Source organism: Myotis yumanensis, unplaced genomic scaffold (genome assembly GCF_028538775.1).
Source record: "Myotis yumanensis isolate MYYU_CA2020_CCGP unplaced genomic scaffold, mMyoYum1.0.hap1 SCAF_8, whole genome shotgun sequence".
Lineage (NCBI taxonomy): Eukaryota > Metazoa > Chordata > Mammalia > Chiroptera > Vespertilionidae > Myotis > Myotis yumanensis.
The window spans coordinates 55,974,147-55,991,448 of NW_027223759.1; the positions used below are offsets into that span (position 1 = coordinate 55,974,147).

The window sequence follows — 17,302 nt, forward strand, 5'->3', positions numbered from 1 at the left end:
CACGCCCAGGTTGCGGACTTGATCCCCAGTGTGGGGCATGCAGTAGGCAGCCAATCAATGATTTCCTCTCATCACTGATGTTTCTATATCTCCTTCTCTCCCTTCCTCTCTGAAATGAATAAAAATATATTTAAAAAAAAAGACTCAATGGAAATAATAGTGTAAGGATGTAGTTAAAACTCTCAGGGGGATAACTGGATCAAGAAACAAGATGAATATACACGTCCACTATTTTTCAATTCACAATGTCATGAAATAAAAGAAAGGGTATTTTCTTTTTTATAGGATAAAAAAATTAGTCTAGAAATTTTAAAAAGGCCATCGATGTACCAAAAAGTCAGAAAAATAATGGCTGCAGCCCTACAACAAAATAACTCAAGGAAACCATAACACAAAAGAGAAAAGGGCTGCTTTAGAGGTTGGAGCAGTTGGTGGGAGAGTTGTTCAGAGTCGTGAATAGCAGACTCTAAGCCAGTGGTTATCAACCTGTGGGTCGAGACCCCTTTGGGGGTCGAACGACCCTTTCACAGGGGTCGCCTAAGACCGTCGCAAAACACATATATAATTACATATTGTTTTTGTGATTAATCACTATGCTTTAATTATGTTCAATTTGTAACAATGAAAATACATCCTGCATATCACATATTTACATTACGATTCATAACAGTAGCAAAATTACAGTTATGAAGTAGCAACGAAAATAATTTTATGGTTGGGGGTCACCACAACATGAGCAATGGTACTAAAGGGTCGCAGCATTAGGAAGGTTGAGAACCACTGCTCTAGGCTCTTAGGTCTAGGTCAAGATCAGATGCTCAAGGTTAGAAAGATAGTGCAACTCAGTGGTCAGCCTCTGTCCTACACATGCTCAAACAGCTGCCATGGGCAAAGGAGTGATCTAGATAGAACAGGGCCTTAGCCAGAGACTGATATCCAAGAGATCAAATTCCCTAAACAGAACAAATGGAATAAGTAGAATATCCTTTGTGTTTCAATCAAAAGCTGTATGCATGAAAGAGAAATAGCCAGAGACCTTAAAAAAAAAAAGTTATAGGCTAAAAACAAAAATCTCAATCAATGGAGTGAATAATGTTTTTTAAAGAGTATTCCATAAGAGTGACCTAAATAATTCTCTTGGAGACTAAAAAAAAAAAGAAGAGATGAAAAAGATAAACCATTTGGAGACTATAGACTAGATCCAGGAGTTATGTTTATTTACTAACAGTACTAAAAAGAGAAAAAAAAGGAGAATAAATACTAAAAAAGAAAAATTTCTGAGAGCTAAAAACGAATCATTTAAGAAGGGCCAATAAGTGAAGAAAATAAATGAAACAGATAAACTACATGTAGACAAACCCAATTCATGGAAATTTTTTGTTGCAAGGACAAAGAAAAGATTGTAATTGTTACCGTGGAGGAAAAACAAACTGCTTGCAAAGGAATTAGAATCAGTTTGGCATCAGACCTCTTAACTACAGCCGATATAGCAATAGCTTCCGATACTGAACAAAAATTATGATTCCAATATGAAGTCAAAATAAAGGCATTTTAAGACATACCAGGATTCAAAGTGTGTGGCTTCAACAATCTTTTAAAGGAAGCTCTGCAACCAAAGAGCGAATTTGAAAGAGGAAGGATTAGGGCACAAGAAAGTGCTAAGCAATTAATTCAGAAAATTGAAGATTAAGTCTAAACTCCACATGATATCCACAAGAGAGGAGTGAGGAGCTGAAGCAAATAAGGTTGTACTAATGGTTTTATTTAATTTAGTGGGAAGAAATACATACAGAGTAACTCCAGGTCACTGTGCTTTTCCTGTCTTCTCAGAAAGACGCAAAGCCCACCGACCACCCTTGAATGTAGGGCTGGCCTCTTGAGACTTTTAGAATGTGGCAGATGTGATCTTGTGCAACGTCTGAGGCTCAATCTTAAAAGGCCCTGCAGCTCTGTCTTCTAAGATCACTGTGCTATGAATGAGCTCAGGATTAAAAGACTACATGAAGCAGAGGCCCAGAAATCCCAGCCACTCCAGCTAAGACCTCAGAACCTGAAGACAGGCCCTCTTAGAAAGTGACCTGAGCAACTGCTGACTGCAGCCACCAGTAGCCAGGCAAGACCAGCAGCAGAGCCTCCCTGCATCCTAGAATTGCAAGAAATTTAAAAATCACTGAGCCACTTAGATGAAGGATGACTTGTTATAAGATGAATAAGTGATACTAACACAACGGTCAAGACAGGAAATGAGGATAAAGAAAAAAATAACTTACATTATTTTGAAGTATTGTTAAGATAAAAAAATTAAATTTGCCGAAACCGGTTTGGCTCGGTGGATAGAGCGTCGGCCTGCGGACTGAAAGGTCCCAGGTTCGATTCCGGTCAAGGGCATGTACCTGGGTTGCGGGCACATCCCCAGTGGGAGTGTGCAGGAGGCAGCTGGTCGATGTTTCTCTCTCATCGATGTTTCTAACTCTCTATCTCTCTCCCTTCCTCTCTGTAAGAAATCAATAAAATATATTTAAAAAAAAAAAAATTAAATTTTACATGCTGAATTACTTTATAAAATATAATTTATTCAATGCATTATTGATCTTCCACTTATGTACTATATCATATAGTGTTATTGAAAGTATAAAGATGAATAAGACCCTGACCTCTAATCCAATTTAGTCTAAAAGGAGAGACAAGATAAATGAACAAACAACTACAATAAAAGGCACTAAGAGTTCAAACACAGAAAGCAGGTGCTCACAGAAGGGTTTGAATAGGCATGTATAAAAAGGGACATGTGCAGCAGAAGGACCCAGGTGGACAAAAGCCTACCAATAATACATTAATTAATTTTATTAAGCTTTCATATTTAAAAATTTGCTTTAGCTTCAATAAATTTCTCAAAAACCTCCCTAGACTATTGTTTTATATTATTTGCAATTAAGGATATGGTAAGCCATATCAAATCTCAAGCTGTTTAAATAAAAGATTTGTTTTTATCATTAGTTTTTTTATATCAAATGCTAGTGTTAACAAAAAGATTAAAGACTAATAAAATCACTAGCACAGCACAGACAGGGATTTAGAAATATGGTAATTTATAAATGAATTACTAGAGGCAATAAAAATAAAGTAAAATTGTTTAATTAAGGACTTTGGCATTTAAAAATATTAATAATGGTGTATTAAAAATAAAAGACAATCTAGTAACAACCTGCTATCTTATGTAGTGGCTGTCACTTCATGCTACTGATTTTTCTTTTTACATGAACTAGCTAAATGATTTTTCACTGTCTTGAGATTTATACTACCTCTAGCTAAAAATAATGTAGAAATTCTGCATTAAACTTTTTAGAATTTCTGCATTAGACTTCTATTTAACTTATAAATTCATTTGTAATTTGAAAGGTGCAATTTAAAATTTAAAGTTCTCAGAGTTATGCTCCACAAGCTACTTCCAGTATGTCAAAAACAAGGTAAGTCTGGGAAATGCCGCAGAGCATGCTTCCTCTTAAGATTCCTGAAAACCTTGTTACTTAACGTGTGATCTGCAAACCAGTTACACTGGCAGCACTTTAGAGCTTGTAAGAAATGCAGAAATTCAGGTCCCACCCGATCTACTGACTCAGAATCTTCATATGAATAATATCCCGTGTATTGTACCCACCTTCAAATTTGAGAAGCAGTGAACTTGTTTAATCTCATCTAACTCAGTATCTCACTTACTTGACCTCCACTCTTTTTGAGGGCCAACTATTAACAATCTGAGGAACATACTTTAGGAAATCTCACAATATTAGTAATCATTTTTAAGCTATATTTTTATTGATTTCAGAGAGGAAGGGAGAGATAGAAACATCAATGATGAGAGAGAATCATTGGCCAGCTGTCTCCTGCACAGCCCCCACTGATGATAGAGTCCACAACCCAGGCATGAACCCTAACCAAGAATTGAGCCATGAACCCCTAATTCATACGTCGACACTCAACCACTGAGCCATGCCAGCCAGGCAATAATCATTATTATTAATGAGCAAAAGTAGCTAAAGAGAGGTATTGTTCTATCCACAATTAAAATTTGGCTCTCCCTGGCTTTACCAATGCCAGCCTATTTTAAAAATGTAAGTACTTTAAAGAAAATGATACAGAAAAAATTAAGCTTTTTGAATAAAGATTCCTGCCAACAAAATTAAACACAAAATTGTGCTTTGGCTATAAGTTGGGTACCAATTTTGTGGAAAACTTAGTTTCTGAACTAAGGAATAAATAATTTTCCAGAAAAAGAAAAACACAACTCAGCCTGCTCCAGGCCAGGTGCAAGCTGTAATTATATTTTTTCATGCTCATCTCATGAACATTCATTGGAAATACCCTAGGTGCATAGTACGTACTGGTGCTTTGGGTGTGGAGATAAACTCCCCATCTGGGACTCATGTAAGAATTTGTCTAAAACATGTCCAGTTTAGGACAGATGTTAATCTCTAAGTGGTGCTTTATTGAAAGCACAGGTAAAGGAGGAAAGTTAACAGTTTTGAACTGGTGTATCATCAAAACCATTAATGTCAGTCCTATTAAAGCCACTTTTAACAATGCTGATTTAAGAAATGATGCATCTAATGACTTCCAATTTCTTAAGTAGCTCTTTAGAGTAAAAGGGAAAATTCTAGATTTTAAAAAATAAAGTAGGTAGATTAACAATGTAAAACAATCTTTTCTTTCTGTCCATGTCTTCAGCAAGCTAAAGTTAGAGAAATGATGCTTATCTTTCCATCTCCTTTATTCAGTTTATATTCTGTATGCTTAAACCATATTTTGTTTTCAAAAAGATAAACACATTTTCACACTTACCATCTCCAAACAGCTTTTTGAAGAAAGCACAAGAATAAATATCAACCTTATAAAGCCTCTAGAATTGTGTTGATGACAGATGGAGTGTGCAGTGGACTATATTGTACTTCCCTTTTCTATATACACTGAATATTTCCTGTTCTATAAACCCCAGCCATATACTCTAGGTTCAGTAGGAACAGGGATGATTTTTATCTGGATCACCACTGTATTCACAGCACCAATAAAAGTGCCTGAAACACAATAGATGTTCATTAGAGTTTGTCCAATGAAGGAAAGAAACAAACTGAAGGGAAATGAAACAAATCTGTGCTGCCTTTGAAATAACATTTATATGCCAGGTAGTGTGAGGTTTTGGAACCATCAAGATGCTGAAGGAGCTCACCGTCTAGCAAGAGAGGATTAAAAATAGCGTAAAAATTGTACCAGTAAAGAGGCATAAAACGTATCACAGTAGGAAAGTGGTCAAAGATGAGAGTTACTATAAAGACAAAGAGGCAGACAACATCTCAATATGTTGCATTCAGAGAAAGCCAACAGTGGGGAGGAGGGAAGGAGGGAGAGAACTTTGGAGATGAGAAGATGAAGGAACCACAAGGATAGGGAAAGAGATGGACTGCCTAATATGATGGTGAAAGTTGAGGCAAAGAATTCAAATGAGTCAGGTACCACTGCCTCAGTGAAGGTGGCAATGTGGCCTGGAGTTAGAATTGATAAGGAGAGGAAGAGAGTAAAAGCTAGAAAGTATCAACTTAGAGTCATAGTAAAATATATGAAAGGCCTAGAAAGCCCCTGTGGGGAAAAGAGCAACTTCATTTAAGAAGACTTCAAAAAGAACACATCATGCTAAACCTGTAGGAGAAAACACGTAGGCTATCCTTCACACGCCAAGCCCCTGGGGATACAACGATGACTGTAATCCTAGAAAACCCGTCCATCATTCCCAGGTGGTCTGTTACAGGAGACTACGATGATACCCTTAGTAGCACGACCCTCCTTGCTTCCGTATCCTCACCAGGTACACCCAGATGCAGACGGGAGCTGTTCTCAAAACCCGAAGAGACAGGAAACTGGGCGGCTCCCAGAAGAAATTTAGAAAATCAATAAAATAAGGATAATATTGGATATGGGTGGAAATAAACTAAGAGTCAGTAAATGTATTAGCTTAAAAAATTGTATAAAATAATCAAAGAAAAGACTATAACACCCAGAGCAGAATATCCATCACAATTCGCATCAGAACTGGAGAAGGAACAGTCAGCATGAAGCACAGGAAAAGAGAGCCTTAGATCCCGGCGGTCTGAGGAAGTCAAAAACCTGAGGTCTCTGTAAGGTTTTCTGCTGTAAGGGACAGAGACGATCTTGAAATGAAATCTCTTGTGAAACTCTCTCTTTACCTTTGACAGGATTCTAGGTTCAACAGTGACCTTGATAGCAGAAGGGAGAAGCCTGTTTGGCAAACCTGGGGACATTTGGTAATTATGAGCTAATAATAAATTAGCGCTCTGGTTTTTGTATCAGTCCTACTTCTTACAACTACAAAGATGAGGACAAGGCCAGGGCTGAAGCTCTGTGATGTGATTTTGGGGAGGCCTTGTCTCCACCAATAGTTGTTCTCTCCAGACAACAACCTAGCTGAATGGCCACCCATTCCAATTCAGAAACTTAAGAAATAGTTAACACAAAACTTAGATGAAAAGGTTAGTCACCATGAGTAACACAGTCTATTAGTCACTCTAGAACAGGATGAAACAGCTCCGTACTTAGAGGCCTGGCTGCTAGGAAGGTTTTACAAGCCAACGTGCCAGGATTCTCCACCACTGCTGTGCTCATGCACTGCGATGACACCATATAAATGCTAATTAGACTCAATTCCTCCAAAATTCACTAGTTTATATCAACTTTTGCAGAACCATGCCTTAATTCTGGGGTTATCATTTATGGCTAATGATCTGTTTAAGTTCTTTGCTTTAAAAAAACAACAACAGTGCATTTAATTATCTAAAGTGCAAACAATTCCAAAACTTCTTCAGAATAATATGGTTCAGTATTCCACACATGAATCCAGAAAGCACCTACACAATTATCTCTACTTTGCATATCTTTGAATAAAGCCTGTCCTCATTAAAATTCACTGTGTTTTGTGTTTCTACTCAGGTCACCCCAAGGTACAGGTGAATACAAATCCGTATCGTATAATAATATAGAATTGTCTTCAAATTTGAATAAGCAACTAGAAAAACTTCTCTCCAAACAGATGAATCATAACATTTTTAAAAATTAAGATATAATTCATACCATACCATTACTATTGACTTTAGTACTACTCATTTTTATGATTAAATATGCTCTACTCAGGATTCTTTAAAACATCTAATGGGTCTGATTCAGAGTGGGAATCTATTTTGACTAGCTTACATTTATATATGCTCCTATTTCACTTGTAAAATTGAAGTGGCATGTCATAACCACATGAAAGGTAAATACATGTTTTCTGTATAAAAGTTTGAACAAAAATAAAGTGGCAAGACAGAAATGCTTCACTTTGAAAATGTCTTCCTAACTGGTCTCATACTCTCTCTCTCGCTCTCTCTCTCATATATAAATACTAGAGGCCCATTGTACGAAATTTGTGCAAGGTGCTCGGCTCTCATTGCCCTCGCGGCCCCAGCTTCTGCTGTTCGGTCTATTAGCATGTTAGCTCTTTATTATTATAAATATAAACAGTCATTGTGTAACTGAGCAAATGTTATTCATCAGATAAACAGTACATCAAATTTTTCAAAGTTACAGCAAATTCTCCAAATTTACTCATTTTTTCCAAAGGGTAGAACATTTATTTGTTTGGAGCACTGGTAAGTTTTGATAAGTCTTAGCATTCAAATAAAATTGTGTATCTCAAATTAACCAAAAAGTAGACTTTTGATTGACATAATACAGTATGTATAGAAAATAAAAACCATCAACTTTAAGGTCTGTGATGAGTGGTTAGGTAGTAGAGACTCTAACATGGGTTTTATAGACTGGGATATTCCCTCTCCCCCACATTCCTCTCAGGGCTCCTCCCTCAACTCACTCCCTCAGAGTATACTTGAATACTTTGGTCTTTTGGAACAACAGAATTGAGAAGAATGGTAGAGAGACCATGAAGGTAAATTAACAGAATAATGTGCTTGTCTCTAAACTGTGGCCAACAGTAGTTCCCTCGCAACATAGCCTCCCTATGGTGCCATTTTCATGTCTTCAATGGGCTGTTTGAGGCAGGGGAAATGGAATGGGCCCCTCTGCCACTCCCGCCAGAGCTCAGCCCCGCACTCGTGCCACTTCCTGGGCACAGCCACTCTGCCTCCTGTCTTTCAAACTCCACAGGCAGGCGTAGCACCAGGCTCACTGTCTCCTGCTTCACCAAACCTCCTTCCTTCCACACACATACTCTGTCTCACCCTTAAGAAGGCACTCCTCAATGTGTTCTGAAATTGCCCTTTTTGGGGGAATGACTCACTCCTCCAGTCCCAGCTAATTTAGTTAAAAGTCTTAACAATGCACAATGTTCATTTTCACCCACTTTATCTGCTCCTTAAAATATTCTCTCATCTATTTAGACTGAAGTTACTTGAAACCAGAACTCCTGTCTACGTCTGTATTTCCTTTGGTGTGGAACACGTGTGCTGGGGCATTTCACACAATGCCTGCTGACAGAACTGGTTCTGCTATGCGAGCAGCTGAAAACAGAGACTGGCACTCTACTGCTGCGCTGACTGAAAAATGTTTAATATATTAGATGGCTCATATTCAAAGAACCACTGAGCAAACTGTTTCCCTACAGAAGTCTTTTGTTCAGTCACTGGCACTAAAACTGTCAGAAAGGACCAGATTTCATTCTCAAGCTTCCCAGTTAGGTAACTTGTTTTTCAGGTGAGGGTTCTGACTTTCTTAAAAGGAAGAATTTAGGAAAATAACCCCAAGTCAAGGAAGCTACATTCCATTAGCAGAAGGTAACACATTTGTGTTACCATGTGGTCACACTGGTATTTCTAAATTATCAGCTGCAGATCTAGTGTGTAACTAAAATGTTGTTGTTGCTTTTAATCAGACCCAGTGAATCAGAATTATGATTAGAAAGCTGTTATCAGTCTTGATTTTGATAACATCAAAATATAATGAAACATCACCTGGTCAGATTAAGTGGGCAGGAAAATGAAAGGAATGGATTATTCTACATTTTAACAATATGTTTTTTATTATTGCTAATAAAAAGTATATATCTGTGCCCTGATTTAATGAATGGATCAAAAGCAGCATCCAATGGTTCTAAAATAGTGTGGTAAAATATCTCAAAGATTAACTATGTTTACAACTCTTAAAATTTTGGTTTACTTTTTTTTTTTTTTGCTTAATGCTTCATTTATTCATAGTTTCAAGATAACTTCAGTCTAGCAAACTGAATTGGTTACAAAGTCATAAGCTATCAGAATCTAAACTGATGTGACATAACTGAATCTCAAAAATAAATACTTTGAGTTTAAAATATTGTGCCCTATATGCATTTTTTGTGTCATTTTAATTGGGGAGCAGGGGGTGTATGGGGTATAGAGGGACCTGCCTTTATTAATCTGACTATCATAAACTATGATTTGAAGTTCACTAATAGGGACATGTTCATATTTCTCTTAGATACTGCAGAGAACTACCTAATGCCCTCTGAAAGGTAGAACACTCACCAATAAAGTATGGTATTACAGAGTATAAATAAGTAATGACTGCTAAATATTTAGAGCTCTGGCAATGCAAAGAAAGAGAACACATGTTGGACGACTTTCCACAGCCACCCCAGAATCTCTCTACAATTAAGGTAATAGTGTGAATATAAAATTTTGATGCCCAAGCAGCCTACTAGGATTATAAAGGCTGTGTCAAAAGTACCATCTGTCCACATGGAAATGTGTACCCTCACAAATCATAAGAATTACAGTAATATATATCATTTTGAACATCAGAGGCACCATAATAAATAAGATATTTAATTTAATGTTTGGTGAAGATGATAGAAAAAGACACTGAAAGGTTAATTTGCCCATTTTAAAGCTCAATAATTCTCTGCTCTTTCTGAGACTACTACTCTGAGAGCATCTGGATCTACAGTATCTACCTATACATCGATTATAAACTATTACAAAACTCATGCAAGAATTGTCAGTGGGAGTTAGCAATTGCCCAGGAGATGCAGTGGTTTCTAACTTTCCTTTACTGGCATCTTTATTTCTATTTTCACAACGTCTCATGTGGAATGTCTAAAGGATAAAATGCTCTTTGGGTGCAGAAAATTGGGTGTACCTGTTAAGGGAGAAAGGCAGCACCCACCCTGTGCTCCAATATCATAAGCAAAGTGGAGGAAGTCTATTACTGGGGATGGCTCCAGGAAGTTTTCAATAGAGGACAGAGCTCACCAGGAGAGAGCTCTGGGCTCACATTACACTACAGCATTCAACTGGCAACAAAGATTTAGAGAGCTTGTCCTAGTAATCCACATTCAAGACACCCTCCGGACCTCAAACCTCAAGCATCACTTTCTTACCAATTGCTTAACAATATATTTCCTCTGCTCTTTTGATTTCTGTGAAAGAAACCAGAGAAGTTTGAGGAAGACGTCAATGTTAACTTCAATAATCTGATGGTCACGAAAGAACTGAAAAATACTGAACTAACCAAGAAGCCAAACACCAGTTCCTCTTTAAAGACCTGCAATTCATTCCCCCCAAAAGGAGTTTTTTCAAATGAAGCGATTTAAGCAAGGGGCCAAGCTGAGAGAGTGTCAAATGAAACACATCTGAGTTAGTTGGGGTAGTCTCATGTTGCCATTGCTGAGTCCGTTTCACAGTCCTCTGCTGATCTTCACCACTGTGATATTTAAACCATCTGGTTTTCAATTTACTTTCAACTAACAGCTGCCATGAGCAGCTACTGAAATTACATCACAACAAAGCCACTCCCATTAACAGCCTAAACTCATCTTCATACCTTCACAGTGGTCAGTCACAGAAAAAAATACTGAGAAACACACAGGTCTCTCTCCAGACTCAAACTCGTGGATTCTGATTCAGTATGCAATATAGCACCAATCATTTATAGTATGAATTGGTATTTATGATACAAATCAATCTATATGCAGCACTGCAAAATAAAATATATGGATTGTGATAAATAAATGATGTATAGGATATAAAAACATCCAAGTGCTGGACATGTTACCTTGGCCTTCAAAGCAAAAGAGGAAAAAGAATAAAACAGTTGCGTTCTCTCCAGGGCCCGCCCTGCAGTGCTTACAGCTCCTTTTGAATTTGTCCAGCAGGTCTTCCCGCATGGCCCAGAAGGCCCTCCCCAAATAGCAAGTTCATGGTAACAACAGAACGACTTAAAGCACAGGCGAGCGTTATTTTCCCTAATTGTTAGAGCGTCACACACACCTGAGTATTCCCAATACCTGGGGGTTCAGTGGGGTGCTCTGGGGGGCGCAGGAGGAACTTCCAGAACTTCCGACTGCGGCTGACCCTTCCCCCCGCCCCCACCCCGGAGAACCGGTCGGGGGCCTCCCTCTCTTCCAGGGCATTTCCTAGGTCTTGCCCTATGTGCTTCTTCTGGTCTATGGCTGGATGGAACAGGCTTTATGTTGACAGGGAAGCCACTCGACTCCATACTGCTATTCATGAGACAGTATGTGACAACACCTCACAAGAATGTCCTCCAAAGAGAATACAACCTTGAAGAATGACCATAAACTAAATATGGTAGTTTTAGCAAACTTAGCCATTATTTTATTAAACACCTTTGATTTATCTTCCCTAGTCAAAAATAAAATATTTTAACTAGCAGTTGGCTGGCCCACCCATCCTAAAAGTATACAAGGTGAAATTACATCTATAGAAACTTCTTGGCAACATTTCATATAAGCACTTTGGTCAGAGGAAATCGGGAAAAGGTCCACTCCAATGTTCCTTTTCTAGTCTCTTCAGAGATTTAGAACACTCCAATTCATAAAGTTTTACTAAAACTTTAAAAACAGACAAGTAAAAATTGTGAAGAGATAATGATGTAGATTCTTGGGCAGATTTCAAAAATAATAACAAAACGAATAGTATTAAACATAGAAGCTAAGGAAGCCCTCATACCAAATACAAGATTAGTCAAGAAGCACTTGTGTCAGAAACGCCTGAGGTCACCAGCACATGTCTAAGCATTTTTGTGGCTAGATTATGTGGTAACAACATACACTTGAGGACTAATAAAAACAAGTGTCGCAGAACTCTAGAAATGGAAGGACCTTGAAGCTCATCTAAAGCACTTTCCCAAATTAGTTATGTTCTTAACCCTCTTTTTCTAAATAAATAGAGAGTAACACCAATACATAAAAAAATAAAAGCAGAAGCTACTGCTCCTGGGCCTTCTTCAATTTCCTCAGCTACAGCAGCCTGGACGCTCCCTGAGGGAGATTATTTAACATCAAGGATCACACAATAGAGATGACTGGAAGCTCTGAGCCAGGACACAACTTGCCCAGTCTTGCTAATGGGTCTGCTGGTTCTCAAGGTAGGCTTCTTTCTTTTTTATTTTATTTTTTCCCATCACCATTTATCCCTTTCATGCCCTCTTCCACATCCCCATACCCAATGCAATCACCACACTTTTGTCCATGTCCATGAGTTCTCTCTTTTTCTCTTTTTTGCTCAATCCGTCCACACACACCCCACCACCAGAGCTGTCTGCCTGCTCTCTATCTATATGTGTCTGTCTCTATTTTACTTGGCGATGTGGAATTTAGTGAACAAACTGAACTACCAAGCAGGATTCTTTCTATTGCAGCACACAATCAAAGCAACAGAATCCTAAAACAAATTTGGTCAGAATGCAATAATAAAGAATTGGAAATTTCTGTGGATTTGTAAGAATAATATTTAACTTGCCATACATTTATATTCCAGATTAGCTAACTTTTTAAAAAGATATATTTAGAAGATTGTAAAACCAGTTTAAATTATGAACCCAAATCACCCCCAAAATGCTTATATGAAGTTTTTAAAGTTAATACCACTTGTTCCAGTAAATAATTAAGTATTAATAACAAGAGAAAAGTGAAGGCTTAATTTTATGTTTAACTTGTCTCCCACTCTTTCTAGTAAAAAGGCTAAGTTATCAGTGAAGTATTAAAAAATAAATTATCAGTGAGATAACCATACACCAGGAAGAGAAGTACGAGAAGCAAAAAATTAAAGTTGATTAACCAGATAACACTCAGATATTCAAAGTCAGATCAGCCAATTTTTTAAGGAGTAACTCCATTATTAGCTTGGGGGGAAATGGGCAACTAGTACATTCATTTGCTCATCCCAACATGTACTGAGTGCCCACTACGTATCAGGGACTTACAGAAACCTATTTGTATTTAGTTTCTAACACAGTTGCAAAATTAATAGTATAATAGTCATTGCAATGCTACATTTACCACCTCTTGAATTATTTTTAAAAAACTAGTTAATGTACATTTGGTCATTTACCAAGTAATACCATCATACTGTTAATACTACATACATTTAAATCAAAATAAGTAAAATGCAATATCCTGAGAACAGCAAGAAAGGGAACATAGCTAAAAGGCAGCTTGAATATAACTCTGTGAACCATAAAAGCTACGGCAAACCTTTCTTATCTTTTCTATGTTCTATTGTATCTTGAACTCATTATATTTGAAAATCATAAAAACAAACAAAACACTATTTACTAGAATCCTAACCAGTGGTCCTAAGAGTGTGATCCAGTAGCATCAGCAACATCACAGACCTACTGAGTCAGAGATGCCGGGAGGGCGATCTGTGTTTTCCACACTTAACAACCCCTCCAGGTGATTCCCAGACACACTAAAGGTTGAGAATCATTCTCCCAAAATAACATATCAGAAGTAATATAATAAAACAAAGTGCTTCATAACTGCATACATAAAGATTGCTTTATATTTATAGAAAATTTTGTAATAAAATTGTTAGAGATCATAATCTCTTCTTAACTATAGGAATAATGCTTTGAGATTGTCAGTAATCAATTAAAAATGTAATTTATTGGGCTTGGGATTAAAAATAGTTCAAAGTAAATGAATTGTAAAGCTTTGTCCAGCTGCTAAAATTTCCATTTAAAAAATAGGAGGCACTAAATTACTTGGACTGTCCAAATTTTAACAGAATATTTCAGTAAGAAATATAAAATCTGAAGTTTCAAAAGTACGTATTAAAAAATTATGTCTATCTTCATGAAATAAATGTGATTTGATAAAAGATTACTTTACATATGAGAATATAATGTCACTTTACATAAATTTACTTTATAAAACTACCTGCAGGGCTTACTTTTTAAAAAATATGTTTTTTAAACTTATTTTTAGAGAGAGAGGAAGGGAGAGGGGGAGAGAGAGAAACATTGATCAGCTACCTCTTGCAAACCCCTACTGGGGATCGAGCCTGCAATGTGGGCATGAGCCCCAACTGGGAATTGAACCAGTGGCCTTTTGGTGCATGGGATGATGCCCAACCGACCAGGGCCCCTGAAGGGTTTGCTTTAGTTCCAAGTTCTTTTCATTGGCCATTAAAATGTTTATTTATAAGTTATAACAATATTTTTGAATCCTAGGAGGATGAAATTAGAGATAAAAGGAGAATCAAGGGAATCTGCAGCTAAAGTGTAAGAATCAGCTACAAATTAAACATGAAACAAATGAAAGCACTGAAATTCCTTTCACCATATCTTCTACATGAGTTGACATGCACCTATGAAATATCAGAAGCATAGCAAGTATATCACAACTTGGATACTGCCTATATCATCTGACAAATGTTGCTTCCAGGAGCTTTTCCAATTCCTTCATATGTATTGGCTCAAAGTTTTAATTAGATTGAAAAATTCCTACAAGCAAGCAGAGGTCAAACTGGATTTAGGCAAAACAGATGTGAATAGCAAAGCTAAGAGAGGTATAAAATAGGCCTCAAGTCTTTAACACTTCTTACCAAGAATTCCCATGGCATTCTCAAAACATATAAATAGAAGACCACTGAGCAGAAAGTCTCAAGGATTTGTGCCAAAAGTTTATTTTAAAACAGAGAGAACTTACTATTCTTTGCTTTTATGAATGTCTACTTTTATTCTTCCCCAAACCACCTCTAACACTGTAGAGGCTGTACCACATGTAAACAAACTTTCTGTATCACTGTCAGCACCTATTAGCACGTGAGGTTAACCCTACTTTGTGGACCACCTATTGCCTCCCACTACACCAAGTGCATTTTGGTATTTCTCTAAGGGTACCAGGTTTAATGTTCGACATGAGTCTAGCTGGGCTAAGGGACTGGAAAGAAGTCTGGTGGTGGTAGAAGTTCAGCCAAAAGCAACTGCAGTGACTCACCTGGAAGGTGAGTAGGATGAATGAAGAGTGCTGACGGTGAGGGGTGATAAGAAGACACTTCAACTGCAGACCAGATGGAACTTGGAGACAGGTAAGATGTCAGAGAAAGAGCAGAGGTAGGAACTGAAGGTGAGGCATTCTATCACAGAATTTTAAAGCACAAAGGGACTTGAGCGACAACTGAAACTATAGCTTTCAGCATAGAGCACTAGGTTGAGGATGACAGGTAGCATCTCTGAAAGCTCTTTGGGGAACCCCACACTAGGATTAGGAAGATACATCAATCTCAGAAGAGACTAGAACCGGAGTTCTTATGAACGTTTTCATTGGTGATGTTAGCCTTTTTGGTTACACATCTCAGAAGTAAAGTAGCCCACTTGAGGGCCGAGCTCAGGAGGCCCTGGAGTCTGGCCCAGCAGTCAGGAAACCTGCCCCAGGTCGTAGTATTGGCAGAGTGCTGTGAGCTAGGACTCCCTTGGGGAGCTGGAGGATGCTTGCTGTCCCTGCCAAGTTCAACCTAAAACCCATCTCTGCCAGGTCTAGCAGCTATGATAAATGTTCCTAGCTTCTCAGTCTCAAACAAAGCAACAGCTCTACCAAATGGCTCTTACGTACAGGCAGCCCCAAGCAGCAGAGGAAAAGCAAGGAGGATGGGCATTGAGATTTGGGGTCTGTCATAACCCTCTGGTGTTCATTCTGTCCAAAACAGAGCCACTGACAGGAATGATGAGATTGCTCCTAAAGGAGTGATTGTCATAGCTGCTCGAATACAAATAAATACCTTTCCGTTGGTCCATACCCTCTCCTCGGTACCTACATCTCTGAATTTCTTTCACTCTAATATTGGAGTCTAAAATGTTCTCCTAAAGAAACCTTTTCTAATTAACAGAAGAATGGAAATCACTTATTATAGTGGTCAACCCTTACAACTTCTTCGCCAATACACAAACTTCCACAGCCTGTTAAAAATATAAAAAATATACTTAACACATAAGATTGATTTATCGATATCACAAAGTATGAAAAGGTAGGAATGTCTACATTCTACCTCTATTACAAGAAGAGTATCTTTCCCAACTTATAAACAGAACATAACACCTGTTAACACAAAATCCTCATAAAATTGGTTAAATCACAAAATAATACTTTTATTATAACTGGTCAAAGATTAGTTTTTTTTTTACCATTACTTCCTACAGTTTTACAAATATTACCAAATATCAAAGGCCTTTTGCAGAGGAAAGAACACAGATAAGTGGGAGTATTAAAAATCAAGTTCTCTGAATCCATTTTATTGATTTATGTGTGGGGCAACATGCCTACTACCATGGAGAACAGAACAATGAATCAGAAACTAATGCTGATTTCAAAGAAGTTCAGAAGTAAATAATATGACATATGGCCATAAACACACTGTTAAAAAGCACCGGAGGTAATCAAAGGCAGTACAAATAATGTGGGAAATGGTGTGTACATGCACATGTGTGCAGGAGGAAGGGGGTTGCTGGAGATCAGGAACACCTTTGTGAAAGAAATACCTGATCGGGGCCTTGAAGGGTACAAAGTCCTCGCCCATGAGTAAAGAAGTGGGAAGAAGATTCGAGGCAGAGTGAAGAGCACAGTCAGCAAGAATAAATAGAGATGATAATCATTCTGGTTTGGGTGAATGACAGAGGCCTAAAGGGAGCTAATGGTTAAATCCTGAGAAATGCAAGGATGGCTGGACTCTCAGATTAGGCCAAGAAGTTTGAACCTGTATGATGTCTGGTGGGCATCAGGGCTCCAAAGGAAATATCTGATTGGGAGAATGACAAAATCACCTTTATTTCAGGAAGATCTCTTTAGCTATACTATGTTAAGCTGACTGGAAAAAAGAGGGGACAGGAGGCCTTACTTGGAGCTTATCCCAAAAGTTCAGATAGGAGGAAAAATGGAAGTGGGAATTGAACCGAGACTGTAGGTTTCAGAAACAAGTCAAACAAAATGTCTATAAGACCTGATAAATGACTAGATACAGGGGCA

The 17,302-nt window shown here is 37.8% G+C and overlaps 1 protein-coding gene and 1 non-coding gene across 5 annotated transcripts in view; one reads left to right on the forward strand and one right to left on the reverse strand.

The window, feature by feature from the left end:
• PKP4 (plakophilin 4) overlaps window positions 1–17,302 on the reverse strand; it is a 245,882-nt gene that overhangs the window by 177,865 nt on the left and 50,715 nt on the right. The gene's annotated exons all lie outside the window — the stretch shown is intronic.
• LOC139015876 (U7 small nuclear RNA) lies at window positions 11,154–11,216 on the forward strand. Its single transcript, XR_011472526.1, has one exon. It is a non-coding gene; the product is annotated as a U7 small nuclear RNA (small nuclear RNA).